The sequence below is a fragment of the Canis lupus genome, chromosome 3 (genome assembly GCF_003254725.2).
Source record: "Canis lupus dingo isolate Sandy chromosome 3, ASM325472v2, whole genome shotgun sequence".
Lineage (NCBI taxonomy): Eukaryota > Metazoa > Chordata > Mammalia > Carnivora > Canidae > Canis > Canis lupus.
Window position 1 is genome coordinate 56,206,515 of NC_064245.1, and position 8,203 is coordinate 56,214,717.

Below are 8,203 nucleotides of genomic sequence, written 5' to 3' on the forward strand. Positions count from 1 at the left end.
ACCTTTGGGGGTAGGTTTCAACCTATGAATTTTAGGGGGACACAAACAGACCACAGCAGGTGGATATTTTAGTTTAGAAAATGCTTTACGCCTCTTTCTATAGGAGGAATTGCATTGACGTTGGGTGTGGCCTTATAATTTGCCTTGTCCGGTGGGCTTTGTGTGGAAGTACCTGTGTGCCCAATGCCAGTTATGGGAAGAGACTTTAAGAGGTGTCTCATGTCTCTCGTTTAGCCTCTTACCTTGATGCTCTGTACCATGAGGACATTATGTCCCGGGTAGGAGGTGCTCCTTCAGTCTAGTCTGACGGTGAGAACACATGGAGAGCAAAATTCTAAACCTATCTTCCTACTTGGAACCGATCCCTGGCAGCCACCCCGCAGACCTGTGAGCAAGAACTAAACACTTGTGGTTGTTACACAGAATTGCTACTGCAAAATCTGCTCTTACAGGGATCCCATGAGCTGCCTCTATGTCCCCAAGTCTACGTTCAAGTACCGAAACTCTACCATTACTGTTGTACATATCAGCTTCCTCCTAAGAACTTATGTGAAGGAAGGAAACTTCTGCTAAACATCCCAAACAAAACACCAGCTGCATTACATTATTTTTTGAAGCTTTTCTTGACTCATGATTTTAATATTTTGTCATTTTAAAAATATACATTTCTGATCATGGTTAATTTTTATTTCTACTGTTGCAAAATAAACAATAAAATAAAACCCAGACTTCAGCAAGTTAAAGAAATCATGATGTTGAAGACTGTCTCTAACATTTTAGGTTCTTATTTTTATCACCACTTTCCAGAAATTAAATTGACAAAATCATGTAGGTATCAGTTCAGCCAGGTGGTTCATGGTAGACTTGGTTTTCTTAAATGCTTCTTCCAGCTCTGATGTTAGCAGTCGATATATTGTCATCTGGTCCAGAAGGAGTTTTCTACAGATCTGGAGAGCAGAACAAGAGCTTGGAGATAGCTCAAGGTTGGTCACGTGTACAGTGTGCAGTGAAGTCTGACCCTGAAGCAGGCAGCCCACAGCCGTGGCAGCGTCCCAGCCCGGCCCCCATGGGAAGCGGCCAAGTCCTGGCGTTAACGCCCTGCTCCTCATTCCCTCCCCAGCTGGCAGTCTGTCCTGCCAGCAGACCTTGTGCAGGGTGGACTTTTCTGACCCATTATTCCCTCCTCAAAAGTTAACCTTTCTGTGTCCTATTTAATCAGGGTCCTGAAAGCTGCAATCATATCTAATAAATAAATTGAGGCCAAGCTTTTAAAGGCAATGCCAGGTTGAGATGTTCACTTCTCCTGAATAGTCTCCTAGGATTTTCCAGCATTTTGGTCCAAAGAAATGAATGATGCTGTGTGTTTCAGATATCATGGGAAGTCTGTGTTTAGATCTGTGTACCAATTTCAAGCACTGGCTCTGGTGGGTCACCTGCATGCCTGATGCCACCCTCCTCTTCCCCCAGCCTCTGCGAGGCCATTCACTTGCGAGGACGTGCTCCACAGACAGCTTGCTCTGCAAGTTACTGCCTAAAAATACTCCCGCTCTGTGGCCGATCAGTTCCTCTCAAATGACCCCAGTTACCTCATCAGTGAAAAGAATAGATTGGACGAGACAAGAGTTTTTTTTTCCTTTGCTACTTCCCTATCTCACGTAAGCCCATTCGTTTTTTAAGCATGTTCTTAAATTATTATAGTAATTATATTTTGAAAATATAAATACGCACAAGGAATTATTTAATGGATCCTTTGCATCCACTAGTTAGTTTGAACAGATGTTGATTTATGTCTTCATATTTGCTCTGGGTCTTTCTTATTTAAGTCACAAACTGGTTCTCAAAATGTTAAAAAAATATGAGAAAATGGCCCTTTTATTATTTTTTGTTTTTGTTTTTGTTTTTTAAATGGCCCTTTTAAAATCAAGGAATTATGGTAGGTTAAGGAGGCAATCAAATATACATTAATAAGTAATTATGAAAATTAGAACATTGCCTGTGAAAATCAGTGGAAGCATGCCGAATCTATAATCAGAAAAAAATAATGTTAAATGCTTTCTTCATTTACCAGGAAGAAAATACACTCTAGGAAAGCAAACGAATAATCAAAGAGCTATGAGGAGAGGAATTGATGCAGAAAAACCCAGAAATAAGCAAATCAGGGAAGGGATAACACATGTCCTAGGAAGAGATTATATAAAATGAATGAACTCATCCTGAGTATTAAAAAATGTGGGCACCTGCCCAGGTATGAAGCAACTCAAATGGTGATCCCAATATCTACCAAAGATAACAGCCAAAAGCTGGTGGTATAGCAGGGAGCACAGTTGCCTGCCGGAGCTAACAACCCAGACACACTTGTTGCAAAGCAAATTCATAGCATTCATATATATGTAATATAGTCTTATTGGGTTCAAGAATGTGTTAAAAGAACAATGCATGACCAAGAAGGGATTCATCCATAAACGGAAGCCAAATCCTTAGGGAATATATTAATAAATATGTAACAATAGATAATGTAAGAAAAACAATTGTCTCAAGGTATTCTCAAAATGTATTTAACATCACATGGATGAACTAGGATGATAGTCAGCTAAAGGAAAGAAGCCAACCAGAAAGGACAAATACCGTTATGATTCCACATAACTGAGGTACCTAGAGCAGTCAAATTCAGAGACAGGAAGTAGCATGGTGGTTGCAGGTGGGGGGTGGGGGGCTGGAGGGTGGGTGAGGGTTCTTGTTTAATGGGGACAGGGTTTCAGTTTTGCAAGATGAGTAGAATTCTGGGGAAGGGTTGCACAACCATGTGGATGTGCTTAATGCTACTGAACTGTACACTTCAAAATAGTTATGATGATAAATATTATGTTTTGTGTATTTTACTGTAATTACAAAAACTGAAGAATAAATTCGAAAGTCAGTTTTAATGGAAACTTACAAAAAGCATATACCATCAATTTCTGGCCCCAATCTATATATAATTAATTAACTTGTCCTAAAGACTCTGAAAACAATAGCTATTAAAATAATGGTTCATTTTACATCTGCTGGGTTCTTGGAAATCAGAAAAAAATAGGTGAAACCTATTTCATAGAATTTTTCAATTTGCAAAGGATAACAGAGTTGTTTTTTTGTCTGATTTCTTTCTTACTAAGAGCATCTATTTATTACTTTTTTCAGAGAATGGAAATTCTCTTTCTACTTCTCACATGTGTTAAATGTACTTTGTGATCAAAACAAATCTTTAAGCATGCCTAGACCCTGTATTACAATGTGCATTGTTGGTTTAAACAATGTAGATTTTCATGTATGTTTTATCAATTCTGCTCTAGCCATTGTATAGTTTCGATTCTTCTCACCTCTTTTTTGTTTGTTTTTGTGTATTTGCTGTCAAAAACTCAGATTGGTGCATTTGAGTAATTCATTATAATTACATTTTTTTTCTTCTTCTTCTAAGAGTTTTTCAATTTTTAAGCCAATTACTGTTATAAAAATGTTCAACACTCTTATTTCTTTGGTATGTATCATGTGTTTACCAACCTGTCTCTGTAGGTTGGCAGAGATGGGACAAAGAGTACCACTGGAGGTGCTGCGGCCTAAGGAGCCACCAGCCAATGGACCTGGGCATCTGACCTCCCTGGAGTGCAAGATCCCTCACTCAGCTTTTGGGCAGCAGCACCCTGGGAAGAGTACTCAGTGTGACCCCACCACACACCTGGTGTGGAGGTGAGGGTAAGCAGACATAACACACACACCCAAGCGAGAGGCTTGGAGACAATGGTCTGCCTCAGGCGGAGCCCATCCATAGGCCTCAGGCTATAGCATCAGGCATGCTAAAAGTAAGCCAGTGAAGCACCGGCTCACCCCCTACAAGCATCTTCTACATGATTTCTGAACAAAGAGTTGTCAGGGATAGATCCTCTCTTTTCCTCCTTCAAGAAAAACAAACAGTTAAAAACAGGGTTTCAATGGGAAAAGAATCTGCACCAATCCAGTTCAAGATGGTGATTGAACTCATCTTTAATTCCCTATCCTCTCATTTTCCCAATATAACCCAAAATCTATGTCAATGTTGGAAAATAGGGAAGAGTTCCCTATCCTTCTTGAATGGTATGCCTTCCCATCCTTCAAGAAATTCCAATCAGACCATGGTTCAAGGGATGGAAAGTGGACAAAGTGCCATCAGAACTTCCAAAAAAAGTCTCTTTGAGATTGGGAAAGGCAAGGCTTGAGGTGCTAGCCATGGGGTAGTTAGTTGAGGCCAGGTCAACACCAGGAGTGGCCTTAGGGAGTGGATTGATTTGGGCAAACGGAGCCACTGACCATGGCACTCCATCCTGGAATCCAAGGGGTAAGGATGGTGTGTAAAATATGGGAGAAGAAGATGCGGGGGGGGGGGGGGGCATGCCACCACCCATGTTAGGCTGCCACTCCAAAGAGATGAAGAAATGACCGACCAGCATGGGCATGCTAATCACAGGTCCCTATGAGCTCCCCTCCTGAGCTTTTGCCTGCTTTGGATAAATAAGATTAGTTCCTGAAGGTGTCGTGTTTCTCTTTTTGAGGGTATTTGTGATTTAGGGAATAGATTTATTCTTTTTTGACCCCAGATATCCTCTCCATGTTTATTCATTTTGTTTTCTTCAGTTTCAATCTCCTGATCTTTGTTGAGAGCCAAGTGGCTTTTTATTTCTATGGAAAGAAATGATCTTTTTACTCGTGGAAACATGAGTCATCATGCCTCCTCATTTGAAAACTTTCTTTTCTTGAGAAGTTGCCAACATCAAGGGTGCACACTCATTCGTTTCTCTAGGGATCCCTATCAGGATTGTTTTCTGCATCCATTATTTCTTTAAATGGAAGCATGATACTCTGCCGCCTGTGATTTTAAGCAAAATTAAGGCCTAATGGATGGCTTACCATATCATGCTGCATTTCCAGAGATTCCATTTACAATGATATCAGGCGCACCCAGATGAATGGTTTCACCCTTCAATGGAAACTGGGAAAAGCAGAGCCGAGTTGACTTTTAGATAAATATTAATAGCAATTGCTCAAAAACAAAGACCAGGAAACAATGCTCAAATACTTGTCTTTACTGAAACACTTACATTATGTAGCACTTGAAAATCCATGCTCATTTTTAAGTGAACACACTAATCTCTTAAGGAATGAGAGAAGTGTCATGAATTTAGGGAATGAGAATAATTTAGACTTGGCTTTATCATCCAGACTAAGGAGTAGACCAGTAAATGAATTCATAGGACCTTGATCTATTAGAGGGTGTTGAACCACCCCATGATAGATCCTAGCATGGGCTAGTTACTGTTTATATTCTGTTATGTTAATGTTCACATTTGTGATCATCCCCCCTTGAGTGCCAGGGGCAGGGGCTATGACTTGCCTCAGACCAATAGACTATGGTAAAAGTAACAGGACATCACACCTGCCATGTTGCAGTGTGTGTGTGTGTGTGTGTGTGTGTGTGTATAAGAGTGACTCTCTTTTGCTATTTTGGAACAAGTAAGCCTCCATGCTGTGAGAAGGACTATGGAGACAGGCCACTTGGTGCCAAACTGCAAGCAGCCTCTAGGCCATGAAAGAGTCCCATGGTCAACAGTCAGCAAGCCAACAGAGACCTCAGTCCTACAGCCAGGAGATGAATTCTGCCAACAGCCCGAGGGATCTCCCAAGTGGCTCTTTCCTCTGTCCAGCCTCTGGTGGGACCCCAGTCCTGGCTGACCCTTAGCTTACCACCCAGAGTTCAATGAAGCTGTGCCTGGATTTCTAGCCCACAGAAGACCATGACATAATAAATGCACGTTGCTTTAAGCTTCTGGGCTACTGGTAATTTGCTGTGCAGCCATGGAAAACCAATACAACGTGGAACATGTGACACAGGTGGAGAAAGTTGTATTTGCTCAGAGTCCATGCAAAGGACAGTAACGAGTGTGGTGGGAAGAAATAATGTCATGAGCCACTTAGGTTTGGGGTTAGACTCTTCAGAAGCAAGCTAATTGATTGTCTCATAAGGTGCATAGGCCTAAAATCGGAACTAAATGATTCAGAACAATCAAGAGCATGCTTATTGCCTGCTATCTACAGACTTCTCTCCCCTTCTCCTACAGTGCTCAGATCCTAAATAAATGGATGTAAGCAGATATTTGAAGAGCTTTATTTCTAAAGGGCGACAAAATGTTAATTTCCCTGGGGCCACCCACATATTTTGGTCTGGCTAAATCTATTATTAAGGTTGCAAGATACATTAAAAAGATACCTGAACTTGGCAATCAAAGACTCCGCTCAGGAGTCTGCCCAGGTCACAAAGATCCCGTTTCCCAAAGGGCTAGGGTGGCTGGAGGAAAGCCTGTGTCTCACTGAAAGAGGTTCCATGGGCTTTCTAAGATTATATCTCTGGGAACCTCTCTTAAACAGAGAGCTTTCTCTACGCACTAACGTTTTCTAGTAGGATATCTGAGAAGGACTACACTATGTTTTTTGTTGCCTATAGAAAACAGAAGAGGTTTAATTATGAGATACTGAAGTGGCTGGCTGATTTTCCTGAAGGCATGGAGTCTCTTTCCCCATGGAGCACTGAATCATGTGCTTTGAACAACTGCCTTCTCTTAGCCTGTCCAGAACAATTCTTTCTTACTGGCCTGAATTTCTTTCTATATTTGTCTGTAGTCTTTTGTTTTACATTGCAATAATATACCTCTGTGGGCAGTACAACTTAATCAGGACAGATATAAAATGTAAAGTTCCCATTTATATCCTATACTTTCAGTGAATCTCAGTGTCTCCCCTGAGAGGAGAGGAGACCCCTCCCCTCCGCTGTATCCAGAGGTAACCATGATTAAAGTGTGTGTTTGTGTGTGTGTGAGTGTGTGTCTACACACGGAGAGGTTTTATCTGTAAAAGTGGGAGCATTATGTATATATATTGCAGAGCAACTTCTTAATCATTCAAAGAAATGTCTCAGAAATCCCATTGTCAGTTCAGATGTCCACGTCATTCTATTTAGTAACTGTAGAATACATTGTTTTAAGAATACATCAATATTTATATCACAATTTCTTTATTGTTGGGCATTCAGCTTTTTTCTGATTTTCTCCAATACAGAAATAGGAAATCTTTATATATCTTTATACACATATGCATATATTTTTGAGGATAGTTTCCTTAGTTGAATTGTTGGGTCAGTAGGATACATACATTTTACCTTTTGAGAGACAGCTGCTAAATTGATCTCCATGAAAACTGTACCAATATACACTCACTCATTAAAGTATGAAGGTACCCATTTCCCATATGCTCAACTACAGTGGATGTGACAAATCTTTTAAAATGTTGCCAGCCTGGGTGAAAAATGAAATCAGCAACTTACATTCTTTGTCTTCAGCCTCTCTTTCTTAAGTTTCCCAGCTGGACGATGAACTTTCCGTCCTCTTCTCTCCTGCTCTGAAGAGAAGAGGTTTGATGTAATGCTCATGTGTAAATTTACATTTAAATTATGTTACTAGATTTCCCAATTTTGAATCATTCTTGTATTCTGAGGGGAGACACTTGGCAATATTTTTAATTTGCTACTGGATTTTGTTCGATAGCATTTTATTTAGAATATTTATAGTCATAAGAGAAGCAGTTTACAATCTTCCTCTTTCAGTTATTCTTGTCTGGTTTTGGTTTTGTTATAAGGGTTTTGCTAGATCCGTAAACTGAATTGGGGGAATTTCCCATTCTTTTCTGTGCTGTGGAACACCTTATTTGCATAGGAATTTTCAGTACCCTAGAAAGTTTTATTGAAATTGATGGTCATACTTTCCAATCTATGTGCCTCTAGGGTGGAAAATTTAAAATGGAGACAAAGCCTTTATCACATAGTTATGGATAAAAACAGAAATATCAAATTAAGTTGAACTCCTATCATGACCAGGTATACACATACATAGAACTGCAATCTGTTAACAAGACAACATATAAAATCTTTCCCGCTTATATCAGTAGAAGGAATTGGAAAAGAAACTTCGTAAAATTCACCATGAGGGAAAAAATAAAAAGGCTTGAGAAGTAGCTGAACTGGGCTGGCCATGAAGCTCATTGGATGGTGTTGATCTCTTTTAATCACAAAGACAATATAGAAGTTCTGTTCAGCTGGGTCATTGTGCACTTCAACTTCTCAGCTTGACTTAGAATTTTTTTTTTT

General features: G+C 40.0%; 1 long non-coding RNA gene across 1 annotated transcript; it reads right to left on the reverse strand.

The window, feature by feature from the left end:
• Window positions 1-583: 583 nt before the first annotated feature.
• On the reverse strand, window positions 584-7,674 carry LOC112653559 (uncharacterized). Its single transcript, XR_003132275.3, has 3 exons — window positions 7,385-7,674; window positions 4,918-4,999; window positions 584-947 (listed from the first exon to the last, which is right to left on the reverse strand). It is a non-coding gene; the product is annotated as an uncharacterized LOC112653559 (long non-coding RNA).
• Between the last annotated feature and the right edge of the window lie 529 nt (window positions 7,675-8,203).